The 15,719-nt window shown below is 39.8% G+C and overlaps 1 protein-coding gene across 4 annotated transcripts in view; it reads left to right on the top strand.

Moving 5' to 3' along the window:
* The window catches only part of CMKLR2 (chemerin chemokine-like receptor 2), a 50,400-nt gene that overhangs the window by 13,234 nt on the left and 21,447 nt on the right, over positions 1–15,719 (top strand). Inside the window, exon 1 of one of the 4 annotated variants that reach the window (XM_069578112.1) lies at positions 13,996–14,343. The exons of 2 other annotated variants lie outside the window; for them this stretch is intronic. The gene's annotated coding sequence lies outside the window, so the exon portion shown is untranslated. Of the gene's footprint in view, positions 1–13,995; positions 14,344–15,719 lie in introns of those variants that run through there. One more of the 4 variants, XM_069578115.1, reaches the window with a different exon arrangement.

Here is a 15,719-nt window from a genome sequence, read left to right as displayed (position 1 = left end):
TTTTCTAAAAAAGACAACTTCCTTTTTACACTTTTCTCAAGCAGTCAGTAAATAACTCATTCATCAAACTGAAGAGAGTGCCCAAACAGGATTTCTTTGGAAAAGTTCATTCTTTTGTTTTTTGTGGGGCTTTTTAAAAATTTTTGCTTAGTCAAACAATTAATGTATTTCCTAACCAGTTGGATCAGAGCAAGTCACAGAGATTTCAGCAAGAAGCCCAGTTTACTTCATTCCCATCTTTATCACAAGAAATGAACTTGATCTACATAAATCATTTGACATAAAATAAATAAACTCTTTTAAATAGAATATTATCACAGGATCAAAATGTTCCCCTTTAGAAAGGAAGGAATGAGTGTTATGTAGCTTTACTGTCCCAGCAGGAAACCATTATTTTGTTGCTCCCGTGGTATCTTTCAACTGATATTTTCTTTCAGGATGAAGCACAAATCCAGAATGTTATCTAAACTAATTACAAATAATAACATCAAATGAGCTCTCTGATTAGAACCAGTGATCATTAAACTAGCTGGAAGCCCAAGAATTTGCTACCTTTCAACAAAACCATATGTTAGTTATGTGAATTACTTCATAGTACACCCTAATAGAAAACATTAATAAAGTAAGATATAAAAATGATATTGCATATTTCCTGAGCTCTTACTATGATCCAGGCACTGTGCTAGGCACTCTTGTGTAATTCTTACAACAACCCTAGAGTGGTTTGCTGATGGTGGTTCCTCCCCAGATCACAGATGAAGAAACTAAAATTTAGTTCAGTTCAGTGGTTCAGTCATGTCTGACTCTTTGTGGCCCCCTTGGACTGTAGCACACCAGCCTTCCCTGTCCATTACCAGTTCCCAGAACTTGCTCAAATTCATGTCCATCGAGTCAGTGATACCATCGAACCATCTCATCCTTCTGTCATCCCCTCTCCTGCCATCAAACTTTCCCAGCATCAGGGTCTTTTCCAATGAGTCAGTTCTTCTCATAAGGTGGCCAAAGTATTGCTGCTTCAGCTTCAGCATCAGTCCTTCCAATAAATACTCAGGACTGATTTCCTTTAAGATTGACTGGTTGGATCTCCCTGTAGTCCAAGGGACTCTCAAGAGTCTTCTCCAACACCACAGTTTGAAAGCATCAATTCTTCTGTGCTCAGTTTTCCTTATGGCCCAACTCTCACATCCATACATGACCACTAGAAAAATCATAGCTTTGACTAGACGGACCTTTGTTGGGAAAGTAATGTCTCTGCTTTTTCATATGCTGTCTAGGTTGGTCATAGCTTTTCTTCCAAGGAGCAAGCATCTTTTAAGTTCATGGCTGCAGTCACCATCAGCAGTGATTTTGGAGCACCCCCCAAAATAAAGTCTGTCACTGTTTCCATTGTTTCCCCATCTATTTGCCATGAAGTGATGGGTCGGGGTGCCATGATCTTCGTTTTTCAAATGTTGAGTTGTAAGCCAGCTTTTTCACTCTCCTTCACTTTCATCAAGAGGCTCTTTAGTTCCTCTTCACTTTCTGCCATAAGGGTGGTATCATCTGCTTATCTGAGGTTACTGATATTTCTTCTGGCAGTCTTGATTCCAGCTTGTGCTTCATTCAGCCTGGCATTTCACATGATGTACTCTGTGTATAAGTTAGATAAGCAGGGTGACAGTATATAGCCTTGACCTACTCCTTTCCTGATTTGGAACCAGTCTGTTGTTCCACATCTGGCTCTAACTGTTGCTTCTTGGCCTGCATACAGATATCTCAGGGGGGCCGGTCAGGTGGTCTGGTATTCCCATCTCTTTAATAATTTTCCACAGTTTGTTGTGATCCTCACAATCAAAGGCTTTAGTGTAGTCAATGAAGCAGAAGTAGATGTTTGTAATAAAAAAATATGGTACCTGTGACCACTGTTATTGATTTGCTGATGTAGAGGAGGAAAAAAGAAAAACTTCTTTCTTCCTCTTCTTCTAGATTCTCAGCTGGAGCACCTATAAAAAATACAGGTTAATAGGAGGAAAGCATTCAGATTTTTAGATATGTTTCACATGACATACGAGCCTTCATGAGGAAATGAAGACCTAAGGAAATAGTTAGGTTTGAGTGTTTTTATGCATACTAGGTTTGATGAAAAGCGAAGAGTCATCGAGAAATGTGATAGGACAAAATGAATGTGAACTGAGAGTGGTAAATTGGGGCAAACGTAGCAAGCCTGTTTATTCAGATTCCACTCAGTATCCTTCCTTCTTTGGAGATAAAGATGTTCCTTTCCTTAGGGCATAAGGAGAGCACCTTTCACTTGAGAATCTCATGTCCTGTGACTCAGGAGGGTCAGAAATCCTTCTTGCACCTGTTGTTTCTCATACGCCTTCAGCTTAAACTATTGCATATGCCAAGGTGCCATTATTTTGGGCTAGCAGTAGAACCTCATCAGCATCTATGTTGGATTGAGGGGGGAAATGTGAAGTAGTACCTGCAAATAACAAAATAGGAAATAGAAGTACACTATTAACAGAGAGAAGACTGGAGACAGAAGTATAGACGGCTATGTATCCGACACTGAGCTTCACTCCATTGCCAAGTTTTTCTCCTCACAACTTCCTGATACAATAGATATTATTATTATATTAACCCTATTTTTACAGATGGAGAAATTGCTGCTTAGAGCTTTTTTTTTTTTTTACTTTATTTTACTTTACAATAGATGGAACGATAACCCTGTATGCTTAGAGCTTTTGACTGACTTTCCAAGGCCACACAGGTGAGAGACAGAAAGATAGCAGTGGGTGGTAGCGAGAATCCAGATCTTAGTTCTCTGCCGAGGAATTAGACCTGGGGTGAAAATCAGGAATCCCAGCCACTAGTTCACCAGGGGCTAGAGGCTAGAAACAAAATTCCCCTGGCCCTTGCCCCCATTGAAAAGTGCATGTGTCAAGGAGGCAAAAACTGTAGAAACAGGTACAAAGTTTATTTTTAGAAATACAGTACACCAAGTGGGAGAGGACACAGAGAAATAGTTTGTTTCATTAAGACAGAAGCAAGACAGAGATACACACCAGGAGAGAAAGGGTGTGAGCATCATGGCTGATGAGGAGGAGTGTGGTAAAGAGGTGGTTAAATCCTTAAGGTAGGGCAGTTCTGGGTCTTTGTTTACCTTTGGCCAATTATCTGTCTTCTCTCACCCTCTATCTGTCCTAGGACCCTCCCCAACGTGCATGTGCAACTTTTTCCCAAGATGGATTCCAGCCCAGGGGCCTGTGGAGGGACCTTGGCATCACCTATGCTGGGGCGGTGCCACCTCCTTTTTGACCCCTAAGGAGACCTTCTACACATGTGCAGTGACTCCCTTGGCCCGAGAATGGGAAATACGGGACCTCTTGATCTGTTATTCCAACAGAGTTTAGCCTCTCTCTGTCCCTGCCATAACCATTATCTTAAAGTGTCCATAGGAGGCAAACTCCAGCTGTTATTTGCATTCTAAGACGGAAGTAAATATCTAGCCCAGAGCCCACCGGCCTCCTTGCTCAGAACTGTAAAATGTAGGCTAGCTGTAAATGCCTAGCCTGGAGCCCATCTATTTCCTGCCTCCAAAGTGGCATTGCAATTAGAAGCCAAGGTCTGCCTGACTCCAGGGCTGTCATTCCTACCCATCATAAAAGGTGGCCCAGAAAGGATTCTGATTGTTTCTGGATTACATCAAAGCACATGGTGAGGAGGGACTGGTAGGGAAGAAGGTAGTTTAGCCAGGGTAACAAGACAGGAAGAAGACAGGCAGGGAAGACTGGAGAAGGGGGTGTGGGGGTAACAGTCAGCTCTGCATGAACACCCTCATGGGTTTAGTTATCTCCGGGAATAGTTAGGGCAGGGCAGGTCTCTCTGCTGATTTCATAGAACGGAAATTTCTTGGGTGGCCGCTGGGACTTCTCTTCATCCTGCTTTGGTGAGGCAAATGGTGTATCCTCAGGATGAGGAAGGCATCCTGTGTCCTCCAGCTGCAGCACTGACCAGGCAAAGTGCCATGGCTAGCCAATTATTTTGAAGTTTGGAGGTGGCTAGAACATTGGCTTGGTTCCCCTTCTCTGAGTAGTGGCTGAAGGGATTAAGAGGCCTCAGTCTGACTGCAAAAAAAAGAGAAAGCAAGAGAGATAAAATGAAAGCTGTACATATTTGAATGCTGTCTTAATGTCCTGGCTGTGTAAAACAATTGTACTAAGCTTCCAACAGTCATATCAAGGGCCTGGCTTTAACATACCATTCTTAAAGAGAGCAGATACGAATGAAGAGCGAAGGGAAAAGAGTCTGAGATCCCTAAATTTAGGAAGAATTTGCTTCAGCAGTACAACCTTGTGGTGGTATCCAGATTTTCTCTCCTTCAGCCCTTCCCTGCTTGCCTGGTACTGGACTTCAACCAAGCCCTTGACCCCACCTCACCCCTTCCTCTAAATGTGTCCCCCTGTCCTAAGGTTTAGTGGTATCATTACCCTAGGAGTAGAAGGTAAATTTAGATTTTGGAAATTCATGGCCAGAAAGAAACTTTATAGACACTTTTAAAAACACCTTACCACAACCCTACCTCCCTCTTCCTACTTCCATTTGTCCTCCCAAGGTTAGACTAATACTGTTGGAATAAAGACCTATTAAAAGACCTGATTTGGAAAAAAAAAAAAAAAACCCAGGTAAATCATGACTCACATATAAATATAAAGTTAACCTGTTTCAAAGGCTTTTACTTAACTCATTAATTAATGATACAATCAGTTAAATGGGTTAAAAGGAGAATTCAAATTCTCACACATGTATAGTATAGACCATCAGGACTGTTGAAATGGATTTATAAACAGTTGCAAAACTGGTCAATATTTATAGGACAATAATCAATTGCATCTCGCTAGACACAATTCATTTGTATTTCTCTGGAGGAGATTATTTGCATTATGAAAAGTTGTCTGTAACTTTCATGATTGTAAAATACACAAAAGACAATGACAAGCAGAGAAAACCTGAAATAAAGCCCCACCACAAATCATATTTTTCAGGATGTCTATATATCATAAATCATGTCTGACAGTGTACCTCTGTATTAAGACCACTTGTACTTACTGATTTTTATCTCCAATGTTCCACCTCAGTGTGTCAAGAACCTGAGGATTATGGTCCTTTTTGAGCAGTATGGTAAGATATCACTTTGAAAACACTTTAGATAATTTGCTGATCTTACTTAAAAGGATAATTTTAGGTTGTTGGTTTTAGTCACTAAGTTGTGTCCAGCTCTTGCAACCCCATGGACTATAGCCCACCAGGCTCCTCTGTCCATGGGATTCTCCAGGCAAGAATACTGGAGTGGGCTGCCATTTTTAGGTCACTCCATGTAAAATAACTAATTACAAATTTAAACAAATTATTTTGGATAAAAGTGGCCTAGGGAGCAGGCAGCTTTTTAGATTTGAAAATGAGAAGGTGGGTGCTGGACGGGAAGCTAAAGGTGAAAAATTGAAATCTCAGTGATGCTTCCCTTGACGTTCTCTGTTTCTAAACTGGAAGTAGAAATAGCAAGGCTAGAAGAGCAGAATATAAAGCGTGCCCTGAAACAACCACAGTGTACGCCTCTGGGGGACACTTTAGCCCTGTTAGCCACCAGCACTATCAGCCCCAGTGGTCTGCAAGGAAGTCATCATCATGAGAAAGCGTTTGTTTCATGGTTAACACTTCCACCCAGGCCCAGGTGGGGAAATATCCAAATAGGACAAAATGGATCCCCCCATCCACCCACCCCCTCCCCGGCTACTGTGCCCTTTTTCCACATCTGTTTAGTTTCCTGTTGGTTCTTGCTCCAGTCCTGATTTCTGCATTCTGATTCCTGACTGTTCAGTCCCCTGCAGCATTATTCATTTCTGGTTTCGTTGAGTATTGACCATTTGTTAATAAATAAACTACAAGTTTGATGTGTTGGCTTCATGTAGCTTCCTGATTTCATTCCTCCACATGTAGTGGAGCATTGATTTTCCTAGTTTCAAGTCAGCTCGAAATTGTGCGGTGGTGGGTCCTCTCCTCCTAAGCCCTTAGTTGCCATTGTCTTTTTTTCCTCAAGGTCACCCTGTACCTGAGCGCCATAACAGGTTTGCATTCAAAAAGCTCTCTGCTGCCCCCTCCAGGAACCCAGAAGCACTACCTCAAACTGCTTCTCAACTCAGCTCCACCCAGATTAACTACTTGGCTGTTGAAATAATCACAGAATTCCGATTCTCTCAATTTACAGTAAGAAAGAAAAAGTAACCAAAAACAGTAAAACGAAGTTCTTTTTTGGCCATAATGATAGGAGCTGATGTGTAATAGGTAGAATTATTCATCTATACCGAAATTCCCAGGTGGCGCTAGTGGTGAAGAACCCGCCTGCCAAAGCAGGAGACATAAGAGATACGGGTTCAATCCCTGGGTCGGGAAAATCCCCTGGAGAAGGGAATGGCAACCTAATCCAGTATTCTTGCCTGGCGGATCCCATGGGCAGAGGAGCCAAGGATCAACCACAGGCCCTGGGCAGTGAGAGCACAGAGTCCTAACCACTGGCCCTTCCCTGCCCCATTTGCTTTTACTATATGTATGTGTATATGTTGTTTCTCTGAATTGCTTGAGAGAAAGTTGCATACATTACGTCCCCTTTCCCCTATATTTTTCAGTGCCTATTTCTTAAGAACAAGGACATTCTCCTATCTAACCACTGTATATTTACCAATTACAGTAAATTTAAAATTGATGCTGTATTTTTGGCACAATGGTAAAGAATCCACCTGCTAATGCAGGAGGTGTCAGAGATGCAGGTTCGATCCCTGGGTCGGGAAGATCCCCTGGAGAAAGAAATGGCAACCTGCTCCAGTATTCTTGCCTGGAAAATTCCATGGACAGAGGAGTCTGGTGGTCTATAGTTCAGGGGGTAGCAAAGAGTCGGACTAGACTGGGTGACTGAGCATACACACACACATAGTTGATTTATAATGTGTTAGTTTCTGGTATACAGCACAGTGATTCAGTTATACATATATGTGCATTCTTTTTAATATATTTTCCATTATGGTTTATCACAGGATATTGAATATAGTTCTCTGTGCTATGCAGTAGGACCTTGTTGTTTATCCATTCTATGTGTAATAGTTTTGATGCAATCCTTTTTAAAATCTAATCTATAGTCCATATTCTAGTTTTGTCAATTGATCTAGCAATGTTCTTTCTGGCTTTTTATTTTCCTCCAGTACAAGATACATGGCAGTATCACATGTCTCATTAAAACTGTCATGTTTCTCTAATCTGTTTTAATCCAGAACATTTACACAGCCTTTTTTGACTCTGATGACTCTGACATTTTTTAATGAAAACAGAACTTAAAAAAAAAAAGTTCTTTATTTGAAGTTTGTCTGATACCCATCTTGCGTTGCAGATTCAGTTCTCCTAGAAGAAAAATTTAATGGTCTTCTTCTAGTTTAAGACAGAGTTTAATGGTCAGATGTTTACTAGGTTATGCCCTTCGAATCAACATCTACATGTGGAATGGGAGGTGAGGGGGTGGGCATGGGGGACAACACAACCAGGCAGAGGGAGAGATTAAGCTGTAAGGTAGAACTGACAACCATATTTGACTCTCGATGGACCTCTGAAACTAAAACGGACTCATCAGAATTACCCTTCACTGGTCCAAGGTGACCAGGCCTTCCTACTTCCATCTTAATCATTGTTGGCAGTTGGCTACTCTAGAAGGGTAGGACCTTGGGCCAAGGGCCTCTACGTAGTAGTAGAAGTCTCTGAAGGGCTGTTATTTATTGACGGAGGCACTCTCTTGACAGCTCTTCCAGGAGTGAGGACAACAAGGTTGTCCTTATAGAGGGATCTGGAGAATGCGTTTCCATTCACCACATTTCACGATTAAAATTAGATTTTTTCACTTCTATCTGGATGACTGCTATGTATATGTATACATATATATGTATATTTTCTTTTTTTTTGGAATGGGCTATGATCCATAGTGTCACAAAGAATCAGACACAACTGAAGTGACTTAGCACACATGCATGCACATAGTAGGTTTACAAGGTTGAGTTACAATAATTTCTGCTATACAGCAAAATGACCCAGCTATATATACAGTTTTTAACATTCTTTTCCATTATGATTTATCCTAGAGCTTTTCTGAATCTTTTGAAAGTTAGATTGTAGACTTCATCCCTAAAAACTTCAGCATTTACCTAGAATAAAGAAGATTGTCGTACAAAACAGTATCATTAACATACCTAAGAAAATGAATAAAATATCTTAATGATATTCAATTCATATTAAAATTCCCCCTATTATTCTCAAAATATCTTTTATAGCTTTTTAAAATCAGTATCTAATCAATCATATTAAATCACTAATCATATTAAACTCCCTTTTCTCTTTTTAACTAGAATAATCACTCTTTTTCCATGACAAAAGCCATTCTAAGGAGATGGGGTCTGATGTCTTGAAGAACCTTCCTATTTTTGAGTGCTTTTTTTTTTTTTTCAAATTTAAAAGTCATAAGACTTAATGTTGCAAGAACTGAGGATATTGCTTTTTCTTAGATGATTTTAAGTATTAATACAGATGAAATAATTTTTAAAGATGTGAACTATCTTTGTTGGTGAAGGACAGGTAAGCCTGGCATGCTGCAGTCCAGTTCAGTTCAGTTGCTCAGTCAGGTCCAATTCTCTGTGACTCCATGGACTGTAATACGCCAGGCTTCTCTGTCCATCACCAACTCCCGGAGCTTGCTCAAACTCACGTCCATCAAATCAGTGATGCCATCCAACCATCTCTTCCTCTGCCGTCCCCTTCTCCTCAGTCTTTCCCAGCATCAGGGTCTTTCCTAATGAGTCAGTTCTTCCCATCAGATGACCAAAGTATTGGAGCTTCCCCTTCAGCATCAGTCCTTCCAGTGAATATTCAGGTCCAATTTCCCCTAGGATGGACTGGTTGGATCTCCTTGTTGTCCAAGGGACTCTCAAGAGTCTTCTACAACACCCTAGTTCAAAAGCATCAATTCTTCAGCACTCAGCTTTCTTTATACTCCAACTCTCACGTCCTTACACGACTACTGGAAAAACCATAGCTTTGACTAGACAGACCTTTGTTGGGAAAGTAATGTCTCTGATTTTTAATATGCTGTCTAGGTTGGTCACAGCTTTTCTTCCTAGGAGCATCTTTTAATTTCGTGGCTGCAGTCACCATCAGCAGTGATTTTGGAGCCCCCCAAAATAAAGTCTCTCATTGTTTCCATTGTTTCCCCATCTATTTGCCATGAAGTGATGGGACCACATGCCATGATCTTAGGTTTTTTTTTTAATGTTGAGTGAGTTCTAAGCCAGCTTTTTCACTTTCCTCTTTCACTTTCATCAAGAGGCTCTTTATTTCTTCTTTGCTTTCTGCCATAAGGGTGGTGTCATCTGCATATCTGAGGTTACACAATCTTGATTCCAGCTTGTGCTTCATCCAGCCTGGCATTTCGCATGGTGTACTCTGCATATAAGTTAAATAAGCAGGGTGACAATATACATCGTTGACATACTCCTTTCATTTCATGGGGTCACAAACAGTCAGACACGACTGAGTGACTGAGCAACAACAATCTTTTTTAGAATCGTAATTGAAGGCCTACTTTTATATCCATTATTAATTAAAGGGAGTCAAAGAGAAATAAAGAGATAAAATGGTTTTTATACCATTTTTATTACATTTTTACAAAATTTAGTCAATATTTGTGCACAAGTGTGTTTGTATGTGAAAACATAACTAGATTCTATTTAACTTTCACATCTTCTCTAACAAAAAGTAAAGCAAAATAAAAAGCCACTTAGTATTTCTATAATTTTTTAAAACAGGAAATGAAAGACTCATTATCTCACCCTATCATATTATGTTGTTTCATAATCATATTACTAAAGATTTTTAGTCCTTTCAACTTAGCACTCATTATGAACAGCTCTTATCTTCTTAAAATATTATGATTCATTCATTATAACAGATTAAGAAAGGTATGAGATGCAAGAATGTTTTCAGATTATTTCCAAACAGGTTTTTTTTTACCTTATGTCCTTCAATTGAGCTAGTTATGAATTTTCTGATGGAAAATAAGTTTATTTCTGCTAGGTGTTTGTCAGAATACTTGCAAAATTTGTTGGTGCCACCATCTTTTCAGCTAACAAGAATACTTTTCTGTCTCTTCCTTCTTTTCTCCTTTCTTCTATTTTTAACAGAAAGAATTTACCATTAAACCTATATTTTTACCCAAACTAAGATATATCCCATAAAAACTAAAAGAAGTGGGCAACCTAAATATAAAACTAAATATTTAATGTTATGAATAGGATAAAATATAATAGACAGCAGGTCAATTTTGCCTATTTTGAGCTAATCTATTTTGGTTCAGCACCATTCTTTCAGTGCTGATTATGTTTAGGTTCCTGTACTGGACTGTGCAGTCCCTGTACTGTGTGAGTCACAAATTTCATTAATTCATTTATTTATTCATTCATTTTTATGGTGTCTAGAACTAAAGCAAGTTTAGAAAAGAGAAGGAAATGGTGGGAAAAATATATGTTTTTCCATAGAGATTTATTAAGTGGTTATTCCTCTTCTTTGATTTCATAAGCTGAATTTTTAAAAGAACACCATGCTGTTTCAGTCAAATGGTTTCCAGACACACAAAATATGCCAATTCAAACTCCCTATGAGCAAAATTAGTGACATGAGCAAAATTAGTGGAGTAAGGATCTCAGAAAATTCTTTTTCACAGAAGCTGCAATAAACTGGCAAATGGTCAGAATCAAATATTTCAGAACTCTGGAAATTACCCAAAGACTTGCAACAATCTGGGGAGCGTTTGTAAGAGAGAAAGAGGAGGAAGAGAAAGGAGAGGAGGAAAAACAGCTCAATCTCAGTGAAAGAAATGAGTTTTCTGTCTTAAAAAAAAAATTTTTTTTTTTAAATTTTTTGGCCACACCACTCAGCAGGTAAGATCCTAGTTCCCTAATCAGGGATCAAAACCATGCTCCCTGCATTTGAAGCATGGTTTCTTAACTTCTGGACCACTAGGCAAGTCCCTCTATGGCATTTTTAACTTTCCCTAGTCCCATCTCATACTCTCCTGCTTTATGATATTCTTAAAACCCAACAGCCTGCTGGTGAAGGGTGAAGAACAGCAGCCTTAGAGCCAAGGGAAGGGACAGAAAGGGGCTGAAGCTCTTTTAAAGCTTCATCCCCAGAGAATTATGGTATGGCCTGTCTGTTGCATAGGAATTTTCCCTGGAAAATTCCACTTGCTGGGTGATTTATTTGACTTAACTCAGAGTTCATTTAGCGTGAAAATTTTTTTCCCCATAAGCATTTTTCAAAAAAAATTACAGGCAGTTACTTAACTTTGCAGCTGCCTGAGGTGATGGATACCAGTTGGGTGAAAACATTAGACTAACCAAAAAATTAAAAACTGGGAATGAGACATACAGAGGGTCTTTCTGAAGCTTCTGAATCAAGAAGGCCACACACATGTATGGATTGTGCTCATGCCCACGGCTCTGTGCATTGCCAAGACCGACTTGAAAAGGCTCTAAGCTCTCACCTCTCGATGACCTTAAGATTCTGTGTAAGGGAGGTGAAGGCTAAGGCAGAGCTGAAAAATGCACCCCCCTCCCAACACGCACATAGAGCCTCTCACCAAAAGCTGGGATACTTGTTGGTTCTAGGCATTTAAGGAAATTCCCAGGTCCTGAAACTCTGAGTAGATATATATTAGATCTCCATTCCTCATTTTTAGACTTTCTTTCATATCTTGCATATCATCATCTTTCTATGCTACATTTTAGATAACTTCTTCAGATGTGTCTTCTAGTTTACATTCTCCCTTCAACCGGGTATAAACTACAATTTTATGTATCCACTAAATTAAATGTCAAGGTTAACTTTGTAATTTCTAAAAGTACTACTTTATTTATTTATTTATTGGCCATGTTGTGTGGGTTCTTAGCTCCCCAACCAAGGTTGGAACCCATGCCTTCGCATTGGGAGCTCCGAGTCTTAACCACAGAACCACCAGGGACGTCCCTCTATTTGATTCTTTGTAAAACTTTATTTTCCAAAACTCAATATTCTGCCTAAAATTCGAGTGGTTATTGGTGCTTCTGTCCTTTGTAGTCAGTGTTTTAAAGTGTTCTGCTAAATTTCTCTTCTCTTGTGTATAAGATGGAAGGACGAGAGTAGATTATCTCTATTATCTTATCTCACTTCAAGGACTATGATTCTATGGTGTTTAGCCACCCTGACTCCAACCACTTTCAAAGAAATTAAAGAATTGAAACTCATCTGTAAGGGAAGAGAGCTCTCATTCCACAAACAATAATGGAAAAAGAATAAAAGTAACAGAAATGACAACCAGATATTTGGGGGTGAACCTAGATAGCATATTGAAAAGCAGAGACATTACTTTGCCAACAAAGGTCCATCTAGTCAAGGCTATGGTTTTTCCAGTAGTCATGTATGCATGTGAGAGTTGGACTGTCAAGAAAGCTGAGCACCAAAGAATTGATGCTTTTGAACTGTGGTGTTGGAGAAGACTCTTGAGAGTCCCTTGGACTGTAAGGAGATCCAACCAGTCCATTCTGAAGATCAGCCCTGGGATTTCTTTGGAAGGAATGATGCTAAAGCTGAAACTCCAGTACTTTGGCCACCTCATGCGAAGAGTTGACTCATTGGAAAAGACTCTGATGGTGGGAGGGATTGGAGGCAGGAGGAGAAGGGGACGACAGACGATGAGATGGCTGGATGGCATCACTGACTCGATGGACGTGAGTGTGAGTGAACTCCGGGAGTTGGTGATGGATACGGAGGCCTGGCGTGCTGCGATTCATGGGGTCGCAAAGAGTCAGACACGACTGAGTGACTGAACTGAGCTGAACTGATGGGATATAAGAAGATTGTTTCCCTTCATTGCACATCACATATGAAAGAACTGTTCTAGTCTTTTCTCTCTACCCTCCGTGCTACCCTATCCATCTTAAATACTTAGCAGAAAAAATTAATTAAAAAAAAATAAAACATGTAGAGACAGCACCGCATATATACATTGATGGATAGAAGACCATGGCTAAGCCACAGAATCAGCTGTACATCCTGATCCCTAGCCTGGAGAGCCATCAAACTGTACCAAGTACTCTAAGGTTTTGGTTACTCTAATATAGAGTAACCAAAACCTGGAGTTTCAGGGTTGGCCGAACTTTAGACATTAAGTCCAGTCACGTTTGATGTCAGAAAAACCTTCAGCTTATTGTTGTCTCATTAAACATCTCTTAAGAATGAGATCTGCACTATCATCTGACAAAGCTTTGTACTTGACCGAAAGCTCCATGGCTTCATTTCATTACTATTCAGCACTGTTTCACCGGGGCCTTGAACGCATAGGAGATATTCAGAAAATACCTATTAAATGAACAAATGCCACTTTTAACAGCTATTTATAATCTTAAAGTTTTGCTTTATATTGAGTTAAAATGTCTCTTTCCCTCATAGTCTTAGCTTTACCCTCTGGCCAGATAAAATATTTCCCGCATCTGCATGAAAAAAATGTTACCCTGCTCTTTCTTTTCCAGAATAAATAGCTAGAACCAGGTCATCCAAAACTCCTCCCATGATGTCATTTTAAGCTTTCCCTTCATCCTGTTCCCTCTCTTCTGGACATGTTCCAGTGTATCCTTCTTCATAAATTGAATTTCCAGGAAAGAACACAGTACCTCCAGGTGCATTCTGACAACTCAAGCAGAGTTGGACAAATACTCCCTCAATTCTATCAAAACAGCCAAGGGCAAATTCACTCCTCCTTCTGTTTTTCTAAACTGCCGCATCCCTTTCTTAACTTTCATTAAGCTCGTGGTCAAGGAGAAACCATGTGTTAGGCAGAAATTTAGCATGTCCGGAGGTCAGAAGAGGTTACCCAAGGGCACTGATCTCAGTACATTTGGTGAATGTTGCCCATCCCATGGAAATGCAGGTGAAAGGGGCTGAGGGGAAACCTCCCTGCTCATGGATGGTGTAAAGGCATGGAATAAACCATTAGTTCGTAGGTATGTATCTCTTTAATGTAGGCTTACCAAATCCATTTTAGGGAAATAATTCAGTCCTGTGACTGCTGTCTAAGCACATCACAGCCGGGAAAACCTGTCTGAGAAGATGATTTGCTTTGTGCTGTAACTGGCATAAAGTTCTGTGCAGGTATTGCTTAACAAGCGAGTTCTGAAGTGAAAGAAGATAGGTAAATTCTAAAGGACATTCTGGACACTGCCTTTCAGCCCCATTTTCCAGGTCAGTATGGTGGAATTAGACTTTCTTAAAAGCAGTAGAATAACAATTCTGAATATCTCTCTAGAACCTTCAAAACTTTATGTTGAATGAAAGCAAAACTAAAGTGTTTTAGACTCAAGGTATCTATGGTTAGTATTATATGACAGTTCTTAAGTGTCATTGAAGTGGAGCTTAGAAATGCCAGGGTTTTTTCTTTTAATAAATAGTCACATGAGTTATTAAAGATAGTTTCAGGGAATCAGACTTTAGACTTGAAGTAGTTTATCTGACTTTATCTTGTTAGAGAATATCTGTGATTTGCAGAAAAGAGAGGACCTTGTTCTAAAACTAGAATTTTTAAAAAGAGATTTTATTGCATCAAGGATATCAAGTGGTTTGCTGCTGAGTTTCATCCGAGTTCCCCTTGTCAGGAAATATACTGCTTACATTTTGTTCATTTAATACATATATTGTGTTATTTGTATAGGTGCCCAGATATTTTCTGACTGCTCCCTTGTGCTTGAGTACTTGGAGAAGAAGTACTTGGCTTTTGAATTATCCAAAGTACAGACTGTCTCCAACTTACAATGATTCAACTTAACGATTTTTTCACTTTACAATTGTGTGAAAGTGATACACATTCAGTAGAAATTCTACTTCCAATTTTTTAAAGATTTTTTTAAATGTTTATTTTTATTTTTTTATTTGGGTCTGCCAGGTCTCAGTTGCAGCATGCAGGATCTTCAATCTTTGCTGTGGCATGTGGGGTCCTTTAGTTGGAGCATAGAAGCTCTTAGTTGCAGCATATGGGATCCAGTTCCCCAACCAGGTGCCCTGTGCTGAACTATGTCTTAGCCACTGGACCACCAGAGAAGTCCCTGTACTTTGAATTTTGATCTTTTCCCAGCTAGCAGTATATAATGTATGATATACTTCTATACTCTGTTGTGATGTTGGGCAGCGGCAGCAGCCTCTCCCAGGCAGCCAAGTGATCTCCAGGGTAAACAACCACTCCGTGCCCAGACAACCATCTGTTTTTCACTTTCAGCATAGTATTCAGTATACTACATGAACTCTTCAACACTTTATTATAAAATGGGCTTTGTGTTAGATGATTTTGCCCAGCTGTAGGCTAAGAGTTCTGAGCATGTTTTTAAGGTCAGCTGGCTAAGCTGTAATGTTCCTAAGGTTACGTGTATTAAATGCATTTTTGACTTACAATATTTTCAAGTTATGATGGGTTTCCCTGATGGCTCAGACAATAAGAAATCTACCTGCAGTGTTGGAGACCCAGGTTCAATCCCTGGTTAGGAAAGATCCGCTGGAGAAAGGAATGCCCACTCCAGTATTCTTGCCTGGAGAATTCCATGGACAGAAAAGCCTGGTGGGCTACAGCC

Source organism: Ovis canadensis, chromosome 2, assembly GCF_042477335.2.
Source record: "Ovis canadensis isolate MfBH-ARS-UI-01 breed Bighorn chromosome 2, ARS-UI_OviCan_v2, whole genome shotgun sequence".
Lineage (NCBI taxonomy): Eukaryota > Metazoa > Chordata > Mammalia > Artiodactyla > Bovidae > Ovis > Ovis canadensis.
Note: the sequence above shows the minus strand (reverse complement) of the source record. Positions and strands in the feature narration are given on the sequence as shown.